Here is a 24,103-nt window from a genome sequence, read left to right as displayed (position 1 = left end):
GAGTTGAACATTTTCACTGCCCCGGGGCTCCGGAAAAAACGAAGCTACGCGCGCACAACGTTAAATCCATTTGCCTTCTGTGTCCTTCAATTTCATTCTGCCCTGCTTCTAATTGTTTTTCTGTGATTCGCCTCGTTCGTAGGGACGAGTCGATGCGACTGTTTCAGTCCTGATTCTGGTGCTTGAGGTTCGGATGTGAACATACGAGATGAATACTGATCCAACACCTGTGTTCAGGTTGGTTGTGTTGTGACTTGCAGTTCTTTGCTTTTAGCTCCTTCCATGATGTGTAAGTTCGGCCTAATATCAGTATTTTATTGATTTTACAGCACAGACGATACAGAAAGATGTTTTTTGTGTTTTCCATTGTTGTGTTAAACTGTAAAATATACAAGCCTCAGTGAGGGTTTGATAACAACATCTTAGGAAACTGTATCATAAGGTTTTTTACTCCCTGATATCGGTATCAACATCTGCTCCGTCCTCATTGGCTGCCTGGTCTAACTTCTCCACACACACTGTGGCCTCTTCTTCATACTTAAGGTGTGTAAATGAGTGTGTTTACATTACATCTAACACACACACACTCACACACACACACACACACAGACACACACACACACACTGCTGATTCAGCTCATGAGCCTCTTCTGTGTGAGAAAAGTTTTGTGAGTAATTTTTGTTCATCCAGCAGTTTGTGTCACCAGAGCCTAAAATAAGAGATTCAAAAATGTGTTTTTCTTTATGCACTGATTAATCATTGATGCACGGAACACACGCGGGACGTTCGCTTTCCACTGATCACAGCAAAAAATATATAAGACACAGTTTTCCCAGAATCCTTCTTTCCACGACCAATCACAATCTTCACTCCTCGTGTCTTTATTCACTTAATATTCTCGTTATTGTTTGTCGGCCTTTTTCCAAACTGGCCTGGACGGAGTGTAGGATGTCAGCAGCAATATCACACACACACACACACACCAGCAAACACACACACACACCGGCACACACGCGGCACTATAAATGGTTTATGTCACAATCTTTGTCAAGCACCCCCACCCATCACAGTATCACAAACACACACACACACAAACACACACATACCCTAAAGCAGCATGAGCCATGGACGTGAAAAGCCACTTCAGAAAAATAATGGATCCGTGGCCGCCCTGCAGCGTGTGTGTGTGTGAGTGTGTGTGTGTGTGTGTGTGTGTGTGTGTGTGTGTGTGTGTGTGCGCCTGTGTTTCTAAGTGTGTTTTCATAAGGGTGCGTGTGAGAGTAAGGCGGGATGTATAAACGAATCTCTGAATGGTTGTGGGCGAAGAGATTTGACCCATTTACCAAGTTTGTGAATGTATATGTGTGTGTGTGTGTGTGTGTGTGTGTGTGTGTGTGTGTGTGTGTGTGAGATGGACAGAAGGAGTCGGGGCTGAGCCGCGATTAAAACGTGCACACGTGCAAAAATGCGAACTCCCCAATGAGGCCGTAATTGGTTTTAATGTCTTCCCATATGGACTAATTAATTTACAGTTTTACATTCCAAGTGAGAGTCTCATCCGGAATGACTTCCAACGAGAGAACAGCAGCGGCATCTTTAATTCATGGATGATTAACATTACGGGCAACAAACGGTAAAACGTAACGGGCAGAGCGGCAGCGGAGCGACAACGGCACGAGGTCATGTACGACCGAGGAAGACACAAAGAATATCAAGAGCTCAGGCGGTAAGTGAAGAGGATTTCCTTTTACCTATCGTTATTCACACGCATCATCCAGATAGACAGATAAATAGATGGAGATAAAGGGGGGGGTAGGTTGTTTTACTTGCAGAGACGTGGTCACTGATGAATAACCCCATCTGCCTGTCATTACCACTAGAGCTACTGGTGCTACATGCACATACACAGCAGAGTCTGTCACAGATCCCCACTAAACAGCCTCCAGGGATCGGGGGAGCGGGAGAGGAAGATAAAGAGAGTGAGAGCGGGGAGACGCCGGGTGCGTCCTGCGCTGCCGATAAGCACCGAGGCTGCGCCGTGGGAAACACAAACCAGGACACAGCACACTGGGATGGTGAACACCTGTTTGCCCACGCAGCTTCTCAGCCAGTCCACCTATTTTTAGCGAGCCTGTAAAAGCACATCTCAAAGGCTCCTTTGTGTTGTTTGTTGCCGCGTTGTGACGTCAGGCCGCCTACAGTCTGAATCAAGTGTAAAACCATCAGGATTGAAGAGACGCTGTCGGGGGGGGGGTTAGCGGTGGCCCTCTCGGATCCCTGTTGGCTCGATGTGCAGCCTTTTGAGATGACGCGCCCCCAGAGATCGATTGACGTAAAGTGTCAGAGGTTGATTAGAGACGCGAGCGGAGGTCAAACCAATCCAACCAGAGTTCAGAGCAGGTTCACGGTTCCACTTGTTCAGACATCGTCAAGGTGGCGACTGAAATTAAGACGTGGTTTGATTTATTGGTGTCAGTCGTTGTTGGTTCAGATTAGGACAGGTAGGAGATTTTGAGAGTTTTACAGCGTTCGCGTGCTTCAACATGTAAATAGTCAAGAATGTGCTGTTGGGAATGATTCCTTTTTATATATTGAACTTTAATTAAGAAGAAATATAGTTATATGCATTTCTAATTATGTAAAAACAAGTATTCATGTCCGTGAAAGGCTCAATTTGGCCAATTTTTATCAGCAAAAATCATCCAGCCTCTAATATCACTTGGTTAAGACTGAATAAGCCAAACTTTGACCCTTTAAGAAAGAGATATGTGACAAAAACATCACCCGGACACAATCAAATGAGAAAAACCAAGTGTTTTCAGTCCTCGCACAAAGCATTAGAGTCCGAGGAGGAAGGTTTGATTCACTGGGACTTGTGGTATCGCTCGAGGAGACAAGTTTGCAGTTCGTAGAGGCCGATCAGAAAGTGATCCCTCTGTCTTTTACCAATCCCACACAATTTCCTGTGACACCGGGCGATTGCTTTTTGAACTATTTCTCTGTTTGTGGCAGCTTCGCGGTAATTTAAATCCCTCAAGCTGTTGTGGGTCTGAGAGCCGGAGCTGAGGGCAGATCTCCTCCAGGTTAATCAATCCACCAGGTGGACGGTGTAGTGGCTCTGTAATAACGTACAACTGGAGGTCACACCCGCTGTCTGACTTCTGAGAGGGTTGTGTGGAGTGTGTGAGGAGAATGAGACGTGAAGTAGAAAGTAAAGTTGTTTTATCCACCGTAGGAAACTTTCACAGCTCACTGGCTCGGGCCAGATCAGCTGAAATGATTTAAATTCACTCTATATATCGGGAGCAGCCTTTAGTATTAAAGGGGTCTGAATCGATCAGCTAAAATAAGGTAAATAAAATGCCAAGAGCATATATACGCAGCATGCATTTATCAGAAAAACATAATTAGGGTTATATAATGAAGCAACATAAGTTATTGCATTAGTAAATGCATAGTCATGTCACCCAGGCAGGGTGGAGGAGGGAAACAGGAAGAGAAGAGAAAGCCAAAACTAACAGATTAGTTTGTGCATCAGTGAAGTGGTCACAGAGGAATATTTTATTCATAATAATACACTTTGTCTAATTGTAAGTTCCTTTCAGGACGTTTAAAGAACTGTGTAGTCAAGCTGCTTTTAATTCTGACACACAAAAACATTTATACCCTTTTTAAACTAACACATTTGGCAAAGAGAGCAACGCAGTGGGACCTGTAAAAGCAACGTGGTATATTTTGGAGTTCTGGTTTTTTGTCACACGGGATTCCTTCTCTCCTGTATCCGCTCGGTGAAACAGAGACTTAAGTGGAACAAATAGTCCGACTCCGTTCAAATGAGCATCTCCGTGTGTTGCGATCCACCGGGAAGAGGCCGTGTCCCCGATGTGCCGCAGCTCACTTGGTTAAACGAGCGCAAGAATTAAAACAGGCAGGAAAGGACCATTCATATTCAGGCTCACGTTCCCCGTGCGTCCTCACCGCATCACGCCTGGTTTCTTGAAAAAAAAACGGTTGAATGGCAGCGGGAGCGTTGTGAGCTGCCTCAGGACCGTTCAACAGGAACAAGCAACAGACACGAAAACACGGAGAAAAGACTCAGCATTTACATCACACTCAGCTCGTTTGTTAGCCGTTTACCGTGTGTGTGTGTGTGTGTGTGTGTGTGTCTGTGTGTGTGTTGTTTCCTAACCTCCTGCTGTGTCTCCCTGCGGGTCCGGCACACACACCATTAAAAGATGTGTCCCTCTCCACCGCAGTTGACTGTAGTGTTATGTAAATGAGTGACGTTACAGAGCCTCCCCTCTCCCACACACACACACACACACACACACACACACACACACACACACACACACACACACTTTACTGCTCCACCACGTTGTCTCTTACATCCACGGATATGTAATTGTGAGACTTTGTTTTAACCAGCCTCCGTTTCCATAACGACGTGGACCACCCAGACTTCACTGTCACGAATGACTGGGTGAACTTTCCGTTTCCAGCTCTGCTCCACTTAATTTGTGAAAACTGGTTCAGTTGCATGATGGGAACATTTAAAACAACCACCTGTCCCCACTGTGCAAACCCATCAGAATAAAGTCAACAGAGTTGCAGCGGGAACAACTTGTAGAACATGTAATGATGAAGGAATCCTACGTGGACTACTTTATATAGTAAGTAAAAACGAAATGTCATTAAAACCACTGTGTAAACCTTGTTTACTTGAAATTGTGCTAAATATTACATGCACTTGTAATAACGTGAAAATGACGACTGCAAAGAAAAGAGACGTGTTTCTCGGTCTACATGCAAACTTAGAGATTGATAAACAGGTGAGTTTCTGAGCCGGTCAGTTTCCAGAGTTTAAAATTGATTTAATGCAGAGGGAACGACACTGAGAGTGAGGAAAGTTAACGAGAAAGAGAACCTGTGAAATATGAGAAATGGTGGTGGGAAATAAATCCAGACTTTTGCTCAGCATGTCCAACCAATAAAGAACGCCAGAAATAACTTGAAGCTTTTTCCTTTTCGCCAAAACCACACACGAGCTCATGCACAGTGAAGAGGGGGCCCCGGCCATGGAAAACTCATCAAATTAAGAGTCTGAGACGGCCAACGAACACGTCTGCAGAGAGAGAGAGAGAGAGAGAGAGAGAGAGAGAGAGAGAGAGAGTTCTCCTCAAAGCAGGTGTGTGTGATTGCTGTCAGAGCAGGTTTGTAGGTTTCTCTCAGCAGACATTTTAACAAACTGGCATCTCTCTCTCTCTCTCTCTCTCTCTCTCTCTCTCTCTCTCTCTCTCACACACACACACACACACACACACACACACACACACACACACACACACACACACACACACACAGCACTAGTTTCCACTCCTCTTTCCCCTTTTGCCTCATTTCTTCTTTCCATTCTTTTTCTCCATGTTTGTTCTCCTGTGTCCTTCCTCGTCTCGTCCCCATTTTGGTCCCTTCTTCTTCTTCTTCTTCTTCTTCTTCTCTTCTTCTTCTTCTTCTTCTTCTTCTTCTTCTTCTTACAAACTCAGTGAATAGAGAGGTTTGAAAAAAAGGCCGACTACTGTTACACCACAGACGAAGCAGCGACTAAAGCTGAACTATTTCTCTTCATTATTTTAGGTCCATACAGTCTAATCTGTCTTTGAGTTTCCCAGAGGTGGAAACAACCTTTCCAATTCAAACTCCAGCCTTTTCCCCCCTTGTTCTTTTCTCAGGCTAAAAAACGCACCTCATCAAGAACTAATAAAGTGTTTCAGGTCTTTTCCCGCCTGTGCTCGGCCTAATATGCTTTTACCTCGCAGCTAAAAAGCTTTTCTCCTTCGCTGCTTCGCTCTCATCTCTCTCCCGTGGCTCCGACACTCTGCTCTCCACCTCTGTGTTTGTAATCGGGGTATTTTACGATATTCTGCCGTTGCTGTAAGCGTGTGTGAGAAGTCAGGACGCAGGATCATCACACGTAGAGTCCACCTGGTGGACAGAGACGCTGGGAGAGCTGATCCGTCTTTCACCAGTTTACAGTTCAACCTGCGTTAACGCCGAGTTCGGGAAGCAGGTATCGAGGCTTTGGGTGTATTGACGGATTGTGATAAAAGTGTGTGTGTGTGTGTGTGTGTGTGTGTGTTTGTGTGTGCGCCAGTGACCTGAATTATACAGCTGTGTGTCTGTCTGCTTATCTTCCAGCTGTCTACGGTCTGTCCGCTTGTGTCTGTGCCTTCAGGCCTCCGTCTCTTATTGTCCACGACAGATAAAGAGATTTGGGCGCACAGCAAAAGGGGCCTACGAAATCACACACACACACACACACACACAGACACACACACACAGGCAGGCAGGCAGGCGGGCACACACACACACACATGGACGCATGCACGGCGGTGCACACAATCAGATAGTTCTTTGCATGAAAAGGGTCATTGTGGTCGCACAGCTACAAATCCTGGCAGCACTCAGCACTCGACAGCTAAAACACACATACACACACACACAAAATTCTTGTCGGACAAAACGCTCCTTGTCTTAAAACCTGCGAGTCTGACCCGTCTGTGCGCACACACACACACACGCACACACACACACACACAGACACACACACACACACACACACTGCCCATGCAGCACACAAGCGCAGGGGTCTCATAAAGGTGGATTACCCTCATTTACAAATCTATGGCTTTGTGACTGACCCATTAGCCAAACTTGCGGGAGCCCAATGAATTATTCAGAGCCTCCTTAAGGGTTAAAACAGGCGGAAAATATGCCTGTTAAGATCTAAAGGAGCAGACGGAATACACTTTTAAAGAGGAGAAAGGAGACAAAGTACAACAGAGAGAGAAGGAGGCAGCGACAGAAGGCCGGTTAGACGTTTCAGGCGTATTAAAAACCCAAAATATAAAAATACCAATCAAACTAAACGTATGAAATGACTTCAAATAACGACGTAGACGTATGTTGGGAAACAAAAATCCCTGAACGCAAAAAGCTCCGGCTTCAAGCTGCTCTGAGGCATCCAGCGGTTTCTGACATCAGCTCATGGCGGTTTACTTTGTGTGGTCATCTGCTCCGAGCTCATTCTCCCAAAACACTCTACCTGAGTAGTAATTCAATATAATCCAGCATACAAATAATCCAGCAGAGCAGGTTTACTACAGAGTCAGCAGGATAACGTCTTTTCTTGCAATGTCATGTATTTCCTGACCGAAATATTTTATTTCCTGATTACGATTGAACGACTGAATCCATCGTACGGTTGCACGATGAGGAGGAAGTGGCCGTAATATTCATAATCTAATATGTCTTTTTGTTGCTGTAGATATTTGTGCTGCCCACTCTTACATTACCAATCAGATTCAGGCTTGAATACGTGCAGATTGATTTGAGATATTCAAATGTCCAATTAGAGTTCAGAGGATGAGGTGGAGCGCCCCCTGTGGCCGGCTAATTGAAGTTGGCCAATCAAGAGTTTAGGCTGTTAAGATCCCAGAGCCAATAATATCACCTGTTCCAGTCAGAGGCTGAACAGAGGAGCTGCAGCGTTAAGAGTGAACTGTGATTAATGCTAAATAACTGCAGTGGAAACCCAGCATTAAAAATAAAAAGCTGGCAACGAGCATAATAGTTCCACTTTAATAAAATATACGACGGATACACATCTGCAGTTTCAAAGAGAAAGAGACTCAAGCAGAAGTTGGAACAATACGTTTCTGATGAAACGTCATGAATTATTCAAAGTGTCCTCAGGAGGGAAAACAGCCGTAAAATACACTTGTTAAAAGATCTTGAAATAAATAATGAAACTAAACGGACAAAATACACTTAAATAACACAGAGAAACCCTCCTTTTCTCAGAGTTTGTAAAAGACGGAGGGAAAAGAAGAGCGGGAGATTGTCGATCAGTATTTCGATTCATGTCTACGAGTCCTAACGAGCAGCATCTACGAGTCAGAGAGCGAACGAGAGGCCGTTCACGTGTCGTTCCCCCGCAAACAGTCGCAGGAATAAAGTGGAGAGAGACGACACGTCCCCGCCATAAAGAGCGCAGATCAAAAAATCCTCCCGATGATTACATGACTCAGTGGCCTTGGAGAATGAGGTAAATCAATCAAAAACAAATCTCTCCTCCGACTCCTTCCCTCCACGTCTCGCTCTCGGTGTCCCCCCCCTCCATCCATCTTTTTTGTCTCCCCCTCCCTCTCTCTCTCTCTCTCTCTCTCTCTCTCTCTCTCTCGTGCTAAACCTTCGATCTCTCCTTTCCGTATCCGTCCAGGCGTAGATAAGTGAGTGTGGCAGGTCGGGGTTGGTGTGTCTTTGTGCATCGCTGCTTCAGTCTAACCCTCATTTCTCTCTCTCTCTCTCTCTCTCTACACACACACACACACAGACACACACACACACTGTAAACATACAAATTCAAAAGGCCGAACAACTTGAAGAGTCATGCCAGATGTTCCGAGCGTCACATTCACACAACAACATCCTCTCCTCCTCATCTTCGTTCCCTTTTCTCCCTTTTCTTTTCTGCTAATTTCTCCCGTTTCCTCCTTTTTCTCACTCATCTGCTCTTTTATTTGACTCGTCAACTTTCACACCAGCTCGCTCGCCCCTCTTCTCCTCATCTCTCCGTTTCCCCCCCCTCATCCTTTCATTCATCTTTACTGCTTTTACAACTAATCTCTCTCTCTCTTTCTCTCCTCGTCACACCGAACCCCCTTTCTCCTCCACCCTTAATTTGTTTGTATGTTCATACAGCATCTTCTCTTCCTCTCCTTTCTCTTCGCGTTCTCCCTTCCCTCCTCTTCTTCTTCTTCTTCGTCCTTTTACTACGTCAATGTGTTTCCATATATATTCACTTTCAGCTCGAGCAGCTCGAAAAACATTAAACGCTCTTTTTTTTCTTCCCGCTTTTGACGACAGATTCATTCTCAATTATTTCCGAATCATCTGGATTAGACCAATTTTTTTTTTGTAAAGATCTTCATCCTTCCCTTTCCACTCGGTGTCTCCCCGTCTCTTTCCATTCATCCACTTTCATTCTTCGGGCTTTTCCTGTTCACATTGTATTCACGCAGCCTCCCAGTCGCTTTCTCTTTTCTCACTCAAATTTGATGGCATGCATCTTTATTTACCATCTGCACCCTCCATTTCACCCTGTGTGTCTCATTTCCTCCACCTTTTTCTACATCATCTCTTTCGTTCCTTCCCCCACCTCCTCCTCCTCCTCCTCCTCCTCCTCCTCCTCCTCCCTCCCTGTCATTCATTCTCGGAGGCCCATTGATTCTCCACTGAGGCCTTTTCTCCCCCTTCTCAGCTGTCGGAGGGAGATGGGATCTTCTGATGTCCCCACCGTGATAAACAAATTCATTTTTTTGTTCTCCCCGCAGAAGTCTTCGGAATACAGAGCACACTCCCACAAAAAACCTAAATGTGAAACAGATGGGAGAGGGAGAGAGAGGATCAGGAAAGAGAGGAGCAGGCCACTGATTTGCACACCTCCTCATTTTTAACATCTCCCGAGGTTTCAAATCTTCTCTGACCGTCCTGTTTTGCATGTTTTCCTCCTTCCATACATTTTTCTCTCCTTTCATGTCTGCGTTTCCACCACTGTTCTAATCATTCACTCCGTTAAATCGCCGTGACTTCACGAGCAGCGATATATCTCACATTGTCTCTGAGCGTCTCTGGTGTAGTTTTTCACTTTGATGCATCCGTTCAAGCTGGAGGAAGAAATCTGCACTCGTTTGGCATGGTTTAATTTCCTTTCATCCCTTCATACGTTCATCTGTATCTGATCTCAGCCCACTTGTATCCACTTCCTTGTTTCTCTCCAACCGTCCCTCCGCTCGCTCTGTGCAGTCGGCCTCCTCCAGACTTCCTCTCCGTCCTTTCTTCTTCCCTCTATCTCTCCATCCCGCCACACTTAGCGCCTCAATCCGTCTACACTCAAAGTCCTCCCTCGCTGCCAGCCTCCGTCTACCCGTCCCACCTTCTCTCCGGCCCCGTCCCTCCCGAGTATTGATCTAGCTGTCCATGATATGTCACAGTGATTGACAGCTACTAATTGGCTTAATCCCAGCCCCGGGGGGGCTTGTAGGTCTTCGGCGGATCTGGATACAGCTGTCCTATTGTCCAACAGCTGACACCGTGACCCCCGGGAGCCAGTGATGGGTGGAAGAAAGAGGAGATAGGGAGGTGGAAGATGCTTGGATTTAAAAGACACACATCTGCTCCATCATGACGGACACACTTTTCGCAGGAGTGTTTGATTAACACCACCAAGGAGGTTTACTTTTCACCCTAGTGCACTTGTTTGTGGGTTTGTTTGTTCGCAAAGATCGAACATTGGCCAAATCCTTTTTTTCATATATATATATTCTTTTTAACATTGCATGATTTGGGGATATTTTCACCAATTTCCCAGGGAACAATAGATTGATCCTGAGGGGAGGAAATCAGGGACAGAAGGAACGAGTGTGATCAATTTGGTGGAGCTGGGTTGGATTTAAGGAGACTGTTGTAGGGATGCACTCTACTGAGAATCATACTAGTTTGTTTGTTGCTTTATTTAACAAACAGGATTATGCAAAACTACTACTACTACTACTACTACTACTACTACTACTAATACTACTACTACTGAACTGATTTCCACAAAGTTTGGTGGAAGTATCAGACAGAAAAACCCATTAATATTAAGACTGGACAAAACAACATATCCTGGATTTTTTCATCACTTTCTTCCCACGGAATAATTCATGGGTCCTGACGAGCGGCTGGATAGAATTCGAGGCGGCTGTCGCGCCTTGGCGGTGGAATGCGAAGTTCTCTTTTCTCCCTTTTGTGAAGATTTACCTGCTTGCCAAAAGTTTCAGATGATGGTGAGGGGGGGGGGAGAAAGGACAGACAGTCGAACAGTTGGAGGGAGATCACTGGGATATTGGCAGCAGGTTTTTCCTCAAGTGGAAAAGGAGAGGAAGGGAGAGGGTGACCCACGAGTCGAAAGAAGCGCCCCCTAAACAGACCCAGATTAGCTTTGCTCTATTGAGGAGGCAAGGGGCAGAACACAAGGTCTTAGAGGATGCCACTAAGCCTTTTAAGACCACCCTCCCTTCAGCTTGAGATGTACACCCCCCCACACACACACACACACTCCAATCCCATTTATCCAGTAACTGACACACAGCGTTTACATACACATTAGCCCAGGGAGACCTCGCTGCCCAAACATTCAGGCTCGACGGAAGGTCGCGATCTGTTCGGCGAGAAGTCATTAGTCGTTTTACGGCTCTGAAGCCGTTTTTATTCATAATGATAAAGTGCAATGGTGGGTTTTATTCCAAAAGCTGTCTGCGGGTCATCAAACGTTTTACTCCTTTGTAAGTAAAGGCCTCAGGACAGCTAATAACTTCATTAATATTTCATACAGGGATCCACGCTCTCGTGACAGCAGCTCACTGTTGGACGTCTCAACATGGAACAGAATATCAAATTTAGAAAACTAGGAGATATGATTTTTTAAAAAAAGGACGTTAATTTCATTTCTGTGGCTACGATTCAAAACAGGAAGCTTCAGTGTGTTTTGCTTTGCTGTCGATTTGGCTCTGGATCGATTTGACCTTTTAAACCTGTGTTTTATAACTTCATGTAAATAAAAGGTCATTTCAACATGTTATTGATCCGCCTGTGACGTCTGGGGCTGGAATATCAACCATTTTAAGACAGGGACAGATTTTTTTAAAGGCGTGATTAATTACTTTGGAATGGACACAGTGAAGATGAATGAGTTATGGTGAATTGAAGGGAACGAGATCGGCCACGGAGCGAAGAGGGAGGAATTGATCAGCAATGTTGCGGACCATTACACCTCCCATGCATGTGTAATGACCCTAATTACCCCGTCTAAATTGTCTCCCACCCCGTCTCCCACCCCTCACCCAACAAACACTCCCCTCTGTGACAAACCGGAGGACACAAGGGTCATTGTGCCCAAACATCCTCCCCTGGAAAACGATCCCCTCGGCTGTTTCCCCTTCAGTCTCATATCCCTCCCCATTTTTTTTGTTTTCCAAACTGATGCATGGACGCGCTGGATGCTTGATAATACCCCCCCCCCCCCTGTCTTTTCTACCCCCACATGCTTGTTGAAACCAAAGTTCCCTCCCGTCTTTCTCCAGGTTGCCACAGAGAGCCCTTTGTTACGCCGAGCTGCGACCCCATACTTCAGTGGGCCTCCACTGTTGGCTCTCGAACCTCCTCGCCAGACCATAACCCACATATGAATCACATTTATCAACAGAACTGCGAAAGTAGCTCAGCGTCTTTAAAATCTGAGGCATGTTTGTCTAATGAAAACCATCTGGAGACTATTTGCCCTGGTTTGGTTTTTTTTTTAAAATTTGATTGATGACTAAATGTTTGTAGTGCTGCCAAATACTCAGCAGTAAAACAATAATTTTTAAAAGGGATGGAATGATTTTTACTGTTCTTTTATATCCTGGGCTCTGGAAATAATTTATTCTTCGTGACATTGGGAGCTCCGCAGAATCCTTGAGGCTCCTAAAAAACCCTCTTTTTGAAAACTTGCAGTGCAGATGGTTTAAAAATAAAATAATAAAAAGGAAAAGCTCACATCAAAATCACAGCTTCCGCCGGCGGCAGCGAGCAGTGAAGTGTCCTCGAGCAGCTGAACCTGTTCCTCCACCATTTAGTGTACGTTTCTCTGAATAAAAGCATCAGATAAGTACTGTATCCAAAAGGATAAATACCAAATAGAAAATCCTCATAAATAAGAGCTGCTCTCACCTCTAACTGTCATGGCAAGACGCGCTCTTTGATATATTTCTTTTCATCCGCAGAGTGAAACCTGGTGACACGCGACTCCTCTTTCTCTATACCGCTCTTAATGATTTGTGCGCTTCCTCCTTGAATAAAATATTAGCATTCTCTCCGTGAATAAAACATAAGGACTACTTTCATATACATATAAAAAAGGTCAAAACCGCTGTCTAGACAAGTGGTGATCTATTTATCTCTTTGCACGACTGCTCCCTTCACACAACTGCAGCCACACATGCACTGCTATTTCAGTTTATCACAGGCAAACCCCTTATCCATCTAAATTCAGCCCGACACACACACACAGACACACAAACACACAGCCTGGGGTGACCTTACATATGCAACCTTTAGGTGCCACGGACACATGCAGTCGTACAGCCTCAAACGCCTGTTATGTGATGTTCTGGTGATGTTCTCACGTGCACGACCGCGCCGCGCACGCAAACCCACATATTACACGCTGACCTTGCATGGTCAGCTTTAGCCCTCGTATGTGAACACGCCCACATTGGACGGCGCTGCACACACACACACACACACACACACACACACACACACACACACACACACACACACACCACATGCACGGTGACCTTGTTTGTTCAACCTTGCCACCAGAATATAAACAATGTCGATGTCACCGGCTCTCCTAACATCACAGTGAGAATGAAACCGCGGCTGTGACACATTGGATGTCACTCCACATAAACACTGAAAACACATACAGTTTATGAAAATGGCTCAAAGCGATCGCTACTTCACTGGATTTAAAAATAACTCCACGTGGATTATCTGTGCACATTTCAAAGAAACTGCAATAACAACCACCGAGTGTTCTGCAATGTTTATCCATGTACGATATCATAAGCTGCCTATATGTATTGATAAGCTCTGCAGAATAGGCACGTCTCGGTTTAAAATAGTTTAAATGATGTTTAAAAGGCAACTGAAGGCTGTCAGAGGAATTCACAGAACATCGGCCACTTAAATCTGTTCAAATACCAACGGGGTCGCGGTCTAACGGGCAAAAAACAGCGTGTTTTCATTCTTTTTTAAGTTTCAGGTGTTAATTATATTTCACACGTGGATTAATGGCAGTGTCAAGAAAAGTGTCAGTGACTGGACAGCGACGGATCTGCCTTGTTTCACAGTCTCCCTATGTATAGCCATGGCCTTTTATAGTGAAATAACAATTAGCGGGTCCTGAAGGAGGCTATATCTGTCATTCACTGCTTCTCCTCTCACTGCAAAGGTCAGCGCAGTCACAGCTGCAAGTGAAACCTAAAGAGACGGAGGGAGATAAAAAAACAGAGGGAGGATGAGAGATGGAGACCGTTGAGCAGAAGATGCACAGATAAAAGAGAGAGAGAGGGGCGAGAAACGAGCTGATTAACCAAGCAAAACCTGAGAGGACGGATGACAAAACGACACAGAAAGAGGGAGTTGGTTTTATGTAAGTGCTGCTGGAGAAGTCTCTGAGTCATGTTGGGGGATTAAGGCGGAGAGCGGGCGAAGAAACGCGCCAGAGTCGAGCCGTCTGCACGGGAAAAGTGAAATTAATACTGTCCAATGAAGGGGCAGCAGTCATATCCCATCATATTACACCATTATGAGTGTCACGGTCAGTGGAGCATGGATGGAGGGAGACGGAGGGAGAGAGAGAAGGAATGAGAAATGGGGAGGAAGATGGGAAAAAGCGATAAAAGAAGCAAAGAAGAGTGTGGGCGTGATAACGGGGGAGAGAGAGCGACGACAGGAGAAGAGAAATAAACACGAACACACGCCGAGAAACAAACACAAAGAGACAGAGGGAGGCCAGTGGAGGGGTTATTATGGTAAAGAGGTCAAGCTTGCAGAGATGCTCACTCTTGTAGAAAAGAAAACAGTGTTTTGTGTGTGAATTGTGTGTGTGTCGGAGTCCCATGTGCGACGTCCCCCCCCCTCATCCGAGTGAGCCATCATCTGCCACTACTCTTTCTGACAGACGTTATATAATTTTCAAGGAGTTCTTTCTGTGGGAAGGTAAACAAACATCCTTCCGAGCACACCTTCCTATCTGCAGAGCTGAATCAACACAGGCACGAGATGCTGTTTAATCTAGTAAATGTTGAATTAATTATAACGTCACGTTGTATGTTTATCTGTAAATCTCTGTTTCGTCCGTGTCGGCTCGGTCGTGTTTATTTTGGGAACTTTTCCGGCTGAGTAACTGCGTTCGGTTCATCAGGAGCGGGAGAAAAGGAGAAGAGATGTACTGAAGGGGTCAGGAGGAGAAAAGAGGAGGGACGAGGAGCGAGGAGCGAGGAGGGAAGGGGAAAGAAAGAAGGAGAGTAAAGTGGAGAGAAGGAATGAGGGAGAGGAGGAGGAGGAGAGAGGGAGAGAGAGAGACAGGGGAGGATGGGAACTACTAGATAAATCCCAGTGTGATCAAAGCGTTGCTCTGACATCAAGAGCGGCAGCATCACGCTGACTGGTTGAAATACACTTTGAAACCGACGTGTGGCTGAGGAGCCTCTTCACATATTTATCCGAATTATACAGATACACACACAGGATCAAATACGTTTATTAAAATGCAAACACGAGAGGCTGCTTCCTTTTGGAGAACACGGGTAACACGTCCCCACGAAGGAGGGAGTCTCCGTGGGCCGCGAACTGCGAAGGAGAAACCGAAATGAGGTGGTCCGGTCTACGGAGGGTTTCCGTGATCGCCGTTACCATCTCGCCCCGCCCCTTATTACTGTAGCCTAGCAACAGAGCGGAGTGGAGACGCGTCAGCCATCTTTAATTACAGCCACGGGGTCACAATCCCATTACCTGACATCCACCTCCACCATATACAACAAACAACAAGTAAAAGAATGAGCTTCGACTTCTCCCAGTCGGGCTGTGACAACGTTCTCGGGACAAACAACCATTGTCCTGCTTGAGAAATCGGTTGCCATGACTGTGTTTTTGAGAAGTTTCTCAAAAGAATTCACACAGAACAAGTTCATCGGTGAAACCAGTTGAAATGTAACAACCACAACTCTTCAGTCTCTACGGAAAGAGGCACAGAAAACAGAAAACCTCCTTCAGGAAGAAGGAACAGAGAAGAGACACATCTTCTTATGAATTCTTATAATATGAATAATGATGGTGGTGCGGAGACGTTAAACATGGAGATCAGGATGCTTACTTCCTACGAGAACGTTTATACAAGTCGGCGCCAGAGCCCCTCTCCTCACGGCGACGTCAGACGCCACACATCATAACAGTTTCCCGTGCGTTCTGCCCTCCAGCTGTATGTTAGGGGCTCTTCCTTACGCGGCTATTTCTGTCCCCTGTCGTCCGATTGCATATCTCACTTCCCAGTTAGTCTAAACTGAGGCGAAACTAAAGGAAAATGTGCCGTGAGGAATGTACGATAAATGTCGTTGGGCAGATGGAGGTCGTGGATCCATGGTTTTGAGGCTGGTGAGCCGCGAGGACGCCGCTGTTTCAGTTTAACTCTCTGTCAGGCCTATGCAGAGTCCTCTATCTAACCCCGCTCCTAATCAGATAAGCTCCGTGCAGCATTTGCTGTTTTGGCTGACCACTGAGGGCTCTGTGTGTGTGTGTCTGTGTGTGTCTGTGTGTGTGTGTGTCTGTGTGTGTGTGTGCTCAGCTTGAGACACACTGTTCAACTTCAGCATCTCCGGTTGAGTCGGTCAGCACGTGCATGTGCTGCAAAGTAAATTCTGTTTACAGGAGATACACACCTACACACACGCAAGCTAACAACACAAAACACATGAATGCAGTCGTACGCACACTATTCAAACAGACACACACATTCGCACTGTGAGCCTTGAGGCCACAGCCACAGAGTTCACCTTTACAAATGTGTTTCATCAGCAAAATTAACCTGCTGCAATTAACATAACCATGTTAATTATGGTAATCGACACCACTGTCTGCTTGTACATACATGTGTGTGTGTGTGTGTGTTGTGGGGGGGCACTGGAGAGAAAGAATGGAGGGAGCAACAGAAGGGGTGAAGGTGAAAAGAGAGAAAGTTGATTAGTTGATTGACGAAAGAATAAATCTAAATATTGATATTTGATGAATCAGTCCAGAACTCTGCGATCTCCAAAGTCGAGTTGGTTGTTATTTATTCGCTGTTTTTAATGATTTCCATAAACTTAATGAGTTGCATGGTTTAAAAAAAATGATCATCAGAAGGTTTATCGATAGTCCAATTAATCTTCGGTTGACGTTCTAATGCGAATCAGAGAGGAAGAGGGCGTCAGGAGAAAGAGGAAGTGAGGTGGGACGGATGTGATTGACCGCTTTACTGGTGGCTCCACAGAAGAGAATGAACACACACACACACACACACACAGACACACACATGCACACTGTTAATTATTATCCTGTATAATGAGAAGCAAATGACTCATTAAATCTCTCCTTGACCCGCGCGACGCAGCAACTAGCCTCTGTTTCCTGCTTCCTTTCTTTCCCAGCGACTCGTCCGCACTTCATACGAAATCTGTCAAACACGAAGCCTTTTCAGCCGTGAATTATTAATTGCCATGAAATAAAATCCTCACCGACCGGCAATCTGGAGCGTTTTTCTTTTTACGCCAAACTCGTGGAAGAAGGTGAAAAAACAGAAGAGGATTGAAGCCCAGTGAAATTCACATGAGAGCTGAACTTAGTTCTTGACCTTCATCTCGAAGCCCTCGTCTTCCTCCCTCCTCCTCCTCCTCCTCCTCCTCTCCTTCCCTGTGTTTCACTGTCTCCCGGCTGAATAGTGTCCACCAAAGCAGAAATGCAGTTAAAATTGGCTGCCGGAGAAACAACCTTGCTTTTCTTCCTCTCGTGTGACCGGTGTCATGAGACCAGAAACCACCTGACTGCACCTAACGACTGTCACAGAGAACAAATTACACTGGATTACACAGAGATGCTCCGTCACACACACACACACACACACACAAACACACACACACACGAGACGTTTGGTTTCACGCATGCAAACATGCACCGGTGGCTTAGACACACACACAGCAAAACGCTAGGTGTCCAGATCAATATCGTTCTCTATCTGGAGCAATCCATTCTCATTCCAATCCGATCAATGCGCCTGTCAACACTGTGTTCTGATCATCGCTATTAAAATCAATGAAATCGCCCATTAATCCTGAAGTAACATCGACCCAGACTCCGCCGTGATCAGAGTTACACCGCGGCCTCGTCGTCTGAACCGAAACCACGAGGCCTGAGCCGCCAACACGCCGCTGTCTCGTGAAGAGAAGGTCACGAGGACTGAGGAGCGAAGTTCAGCAGCTCCAGGAGAACAACTGACGAAGCTTCCGTGTAGAAATGACAAAACACAATTCAGCTGCAGCGTCTGGCGTCGTGTTCCCGGGACAGGAGGCACAAAGAGCTTTAAAAGTCTCATGTTTAATTGATGCTGGTGTGTTTTTCTGTGCAACCACATGATTTGCGTTGAAGCGTTTCAACAGCGTCCACTGTTTCCTGTCTCCACGTCCTCAAGTGCCTCCATCCAGTTTGAGCCTGGCACAACTTAAAATGGCTCCAAGGTGACTTTGCTCATCAAATAACGAGAACACGCGACTCGTCCGTGGATCTCGCTGCGGCGGCCGCCGCTTTGTTTCTGTGGCCAAAAGAAAAACTGAAAGTCATTTTCCAGTTTACTGACTTTTAGCTTGATATTTAATTCATTCATTTGTCCTTTGTCCTTTTTTGGGGGGGCTGCAGGGATTTGATTCAGTCTCATCTTGCGTTAGGTTGAGGGCAGAGAAACACCCTCAACAGGTCGGATGGCAGATGTTGGTCTGAAGAAACTGCTTACATCTGCAGTTTCCAAGTTTTGTTTGGAGTGAGACGCTTTTCAGCTGTCGGATTATTTAAGGGATATAAAATCAAGAAAATTCTAAAGGTTAGCAGACAGAAGGAAAACTTAAAAATGTCAGACACAAACGACCTGACTGCATGTTTTATTTATTAAAGCCCTGTATTTTTATGTGTTGAAGTTGGCAGGTAATTGAACTTCTCGGGTTCCTGCACCGTAACTTTTAGTGTCACTGGAATGTAGAAACACTCGAGGACTAATTGAAACCACATGAGCTCGAGGAAACAAGCCAGTTAACCCCCGTTAAACACAGACAAATCAGCCACTGTCTCTTTGTCTCTCGAGGGCGAGTAAAGGGACGAGAGGTCAAAAACACTAATTACTGGCTACGTCATTTAATCTGGCGGAGACCGGAGATTAGAGTTATAATCCCATCACGCTGCCACGGGACGTTATGAATCAGTCTATACCTGGCTTCACGGGACGTGGTCTTGAATTGACCGGGGGAGACGAGGACGGAGGGAGGACAGAGACGAGGAGTCGAGGGAGAACGGCAGAGCTGAGACGACGTGTAAAGAAAGAAAGAAACGAAGGCTGAGGTTTAAGCAGCCGTGTGTTATTCTGACTTCACTTTCCACCGCACCTGTGGACCCGGGGACGAGAGGAAAGCTAAACAAAACAGAAGAGCCAAGTCAATTCCCTCCTCCCCCCCCCCGATGTCGCCTGCTTCTTAACCGCTGCTCTCCATTTTCTTTCTCTTACCCCCTCCCTCCCTCTCTCTCTCTCTCTTCCTCTCTCTTTCTCCAGGAGGGAATGCAAATCTGAAGGTAACAGAAGCCAGTCACGGTGGACATGCTTATGCAGACTAGACGTGTGTGTGTGTGTGTGTGTGTGTGTGTGTGTGTGTGTGTGTGTGTGTGTGTGTGTGTGTGTGTGTGTTTGGGGCGTGCAGATTGAATCCTGCATCCCTGGGGAGCCTAACTACCTCTCCAACTCTCTTGACTGGCTCCTTCAGAGAGAGAGTTAGAGAGAGAGAGAAGGGGGAAGTAAAAACAGAGATTGGGAAAAGAATTAGAAAGAGCAGAACGAAGAGGAGAGAGGAGGAGAGGAGGAGAGGAGAGAGGAGGAGGAGGACGTCTGTGCAGCAGCAGCAAAGCCCAACAGCTCCCTCTGTCGTCACCTAGAAAAGCTCGAGTGCTTCTCTCATCCACTCCGTCTCTTCGCTTCTCGTTCCCGTTTGAAGTCTGACCTCCTGCAGGCCGCTCTCTCCCCTTCCCCGCTTTCAAAGAAGCTAGTTTACAATACCGCGACTCGCGAGCACGAGCAGCTGGTGCCTGATTAAATATGAATATGACGATTAGAGTGCAATAAATTAATCCCTCTATCTCGCCCGCCTCCCCCGGTGAGCTACGTCAGCAGTGTTTGCAGTCACTTTGCCTTTAAAGTCCGTCCAGCGGTTTATTTATTTTTTTCCCTAAATGCAATCCTGCACATTTGGAGATTGATGAGGCATCGTGGCAATCTTTAACTGGAGGCTCTGGGCCAGTGCAAGTCGGACAGAAACCACAACGTGAGCCTGTCGTGTGTGTAAACCCTCACCTGCATGAAGAGAAGGGAAGAGACGAAGGTTCAAACGACTGAAATCAATCTGAAGACGTTAATCTGCAGCTCAGACGCTCATAAACAGAATGACTCTATATGCTGCTGCTCCCCACACACACGAGCTGTAACTTTAATTCCCGTGTGCGTCTTAACTTCAACGCGGCAGCAAACACTGGCCCAGTTGTGTCTTTTCAAACGCTGCTGAAGGACACACATTTCTTCTCTGTTCCACACATTTAATTATATCTTTTACAATACTATGAGGACGACAGCCACCGAGCACAACGTCGGCACTGCCAGCTCCTGGAAAAAACGGCGTTTGACGACTCCCAACGAATCTGACGACGTTTCTGTGTCAGTTTCTGTGCGATACCTCACCCAATCCCCCCCCCTTCTTTCATCTGTCAACCAAGCCAGGTTTTGTGTGTATGCAGCTCAACCCTAAATAGCACAAAGAACGTACTGGTGCGAGGGGGATTCTGTGTGTGTGTGTCTGTCCTGCTTTTTTAAACACACAATCACTTTTTCTTTTTCCCAGACATGAAACCTGTACTCTTTTCTCTTTCTTTTTTTTGTGTTGCCGGGAAGTGAAAAGGGAGCAGTGTTGGCTCCGGAGATGGCAAAGTGAAGACAGGCAGTTCGCCGGCTGCAGTTCTCATTTCAACTCAGACAAACAGTGTGAAAAAAAAAAAGAAATATAGTGCTGATGGAAGTCATGCTGTCCTCCTCATACCCTGATAGGAGTCGTGCTCTTTCCTCCGCCCTGATGTTTCTCCTCTGCACAACACAGCCTCCCTCCCTCCCTTCATTCTCCCTCCCTTCATCAGTGCATTTCTGTGACTGACACAGGGAATAAAAGCAAATATCCAAAAGCACAAACAGGAAATACTTTGGTTCAACGCAGGATAAATACAATTTTTTTCTTGTGGTGTCTTCTAAGTTGCCACAGAACCACAAAATTGTCTCAAAAACAGCAAAGTGAGGGTTACTTTACGTCTCTTCTCTGCAATGTCGACTGGCCTCTGAGCTAATTAGCGAAATGCAAGGGGGCAGACGTGCACAGTGAAGTGCTGTCAGCGAAGAGACCACACACAAGAGCCACAACAACATTGTTGCTACACTGCAAAAATGTGTCGAGAGCCTTTTTCCTCCTGTGAGAATGTAAGACGAGAAGTTTTTTTTTTCTTCTTCTCACAAACTGGAGCCGGCGCCTCTGAAAGGATCGTTTTGTTCTTCGCTTTGTTCTCTCACCTCAAGAAACAAGAGGAGCTGCAAACCAGCCGAGCCGGAGCTGATATAAGAACTCCCCATCGGATAAAAAACACAACAGCAGCAAATGATTTTCTCAATAGCTCCCTCAAGACTGAAGAAGCACAGGGAGGGATGGGGAGGAAGAGGAGAGGAGAAGGAGAGAGAGGTGTGGGTGAGGATGAAATGCAAAAGGGGGAGAGGGAGGAAGAGGAGCTGGAGGGGGGGGGGATTGCGCAACAGTGTGGGGGAGAGAGGTGGCGAGTGAGAGGGAGAGATTATTGCCTGCTTGAGAGCAGCAATCTTGAGCTGTGCCATGAATACCAAAGACTGAACAGCTCCACAGTCAACGCCTCTCTCTCTCTCTCTCTCTCTCTCTCTCTCCCCCGCCCCTCATTGGAAACGCAGCGGAATTGCAGCTGCCCCAAACTAATATCTCACTTACAGGCTCCTCTCCGGCAGAAAAAACACGCACCAGCGGCTCGGAGCTCCATCCACACGCACGCCAATTATCAACATCACACCAGCAACGTTTACAGTAGATTTCAGCAGATGCCCGTGCAACAATTACAAAACACCTAATGTGGCCCCTATAGGGGACGTTACGCAAAGCGCACGGGGCTTAATTGAGTGCAGAATGAGCCCAGAGGCAAGTGTGTGCGTGCTGTATGCATTTTTCATGCAGGTTCACCGGCACTGGCGCACTTGGAAAGGGCAAGGACGCAGCTCCGGTTGAAGTATTCAAATGGACTGAATACTAAACCGTGTATGTGGAATCTGTGGGGATTCAGGGTTTGGAGATCTGAGATCCACAAAGCGAGACTGACCGCTGTGGAGAGAGGGGTCCACGTGATGGACGAGGAAAGGAGACAAGACTAGGAGAGAAAGGAAAGAAAGAGAGATAGATGAGACGTGGTTGGTAATTCGGGCTGTGGAGCAGAATTTATGGACTCGACGGGAGATGGAGAATGCGTAAAATCGATGTCTGGCACCAAAAGGCCTAAATAAATGCAAATAAATCTCCCGCTCCACAAAGTAACTTGTGTTAATTCCATGTGGCTTCGTTGGCTGAATGTGTGGATTCCACGGATGAAGGGATTTGACCGTTAACCATCCTCACACATGCGTTCAGAGGCTGATCCAAAAGTTGTGCGTCGCCGTTACGCGGAGGCACGGAGACGCGGCGAAACCGGAGCCTGCACCGAGATCTGCCACCATACGTGGCCAGACACACACACACACACACACATAAACACACACACGGTCAGACGCGCACGGACCCAGCACTCTCTCCATACCATAACATCGCCAGTATCCAGACACACAGTGAATAACACTGACTGCGTTATATGGGGAAAAAACCCGCAGAAATCCAACCGTCATCCTGCGGCTCCAGGGAGCACAGAAAGTCCGCTGTGTTACCAGCGAGCAACACAACAGACACACACACACCACGCAGGTCTCCGGATCTGGTGACAGACGCTGGTGCGCAACGGCTCCGAGGGGGATTCGCACCTTACTCCTTATTTACTCAAACATCCTCTCACTGGGAACTTTTTAACGGCTGTGTGCGCAGGGAGCTGTGCGTGCAGCGGACTGCGTGATGCATTCATCCAAAGTGGAACCACCACCATCATCCCCACCAGCAGCAGCACCAGCACCATCCCCGAGAACCGAGACACTTCCCCCCCCCCCCTCGCCTGCTCCGCGAAGCCTCCGCAGAGAGAGAGAGAGAGGCGCACGGACAGAAACAGACCCGAGGAAGAGGGAGGATGGACGGAGCAGAAATCCTAAACTCGAGCGGTCCTTACCTTGGAAGTGAGGGGCTCCGTGCGCAGCCAAGGGAATGTCTCCCCCCCCCAAATACATACAAGCCAGGGGAAAACGTTCACTTCTTCCAAGTAGTATCGCTTCTCACATGAGGTGTCCAACACATCCACTGATGGAAAACCCAGTTCCTCTCTGTGTGCGTGCGCCTGGAGGAGAAGAGGTAATAAAAAGTCGGTTCTCCTCGGAGCATGAAATGTTCTTTTATCCGCTGGAGCGCACAGGCAGAATAAAAACCCCCAAACCAATAAAGAGGGAATAAAAACAGTGCGTCTGGATAAGGCTCCGAGATGAAGAGGAGTGAGGAGGAGGAGGTGGTTGAGGAGGAGGTGGGTGTCGGGAGAGAAGAGAAGGGAAATCACCGTAGCATTCCTGCCCTCCTTCGGGTATCAAATCCGGTGAGTCGTCTGCGCCGTTTATCCGTCCTCCCTCCAAGAGCCTCGGAAACGGTGTGAGGGAAGAAGTGAGGCAGAGATGGACGTGCGCGCAGTGGCAGGGAGAGAGAGAGAGGGAGGGAGGAGAGGAGAGAGAGAGGAGGAGGAGAGGAGGAGGGAGAGAGAGAGAGGGAGGAGGAGAGGGAGAGAGAGAGAGAGAGAGAGAGGAGGGAGAGAGAGGGAGAGAGAGAGAGAGAGAGAGAGGAGGGAGGGAGAGATAGGGAGAGAGAGAGAGAGGGAGGGAGGGAGAGAGAGAGAGAGGGAGGGAGAGAGAGAGAGAGAGGGAGAGAGAGAGGAGAG

At 46.8% G+C, this 24,103-nt stretch overlaps 1 protein-coding gene across 2 annotated transcripts in view; it reads right to left on the bottom strand.

Moving 5' to 3' along the window:
- Positions 1 to 23,848, bottom strand: part of cdh11 (cadherin 11, type 2, OB-cadherin (osteoblast)) — a 78,780-nt gene extending 54,932 nt beyond the window's left edge. The window contains exon 1 of one of the 2 annotated variants that reach the window (XM_035173491.2): positions 23,354 to 23,848. The gene's annotated coding sequence lies outside the window, so the exon portion shown is untranslated. The remainder of the gene's footprint in view (positions 1 to 23,353) is intronic. The other variant, XM_035173492.2, reaches the window with a different exon arrangement.
- Positions 23,849 to 24,103: the final 255 nt, after the last annotated feature.

This window comes from Hippoglossus stenolepis, chromosome 12 (assembly GCF_022539355.2).
Source record: "Hippoglossus stenolepis isolate QCI-W04-F060 chromosome 12, HSTE1.2, whole genome shotgun sequence".
NCBI classification, from domain to species: domain Eukaryota; kingdom Metazoa; phylum Chordata; class Actinopteri; order Pleuronectiformes; family Pleuronectidae; genus Hippoglossus; species Hippoglossus stenolepis.
Note: the sequence above shows the minus strand (reverse complement) of the source record. Positions and strands in the feature narration are given on the sequence as shown.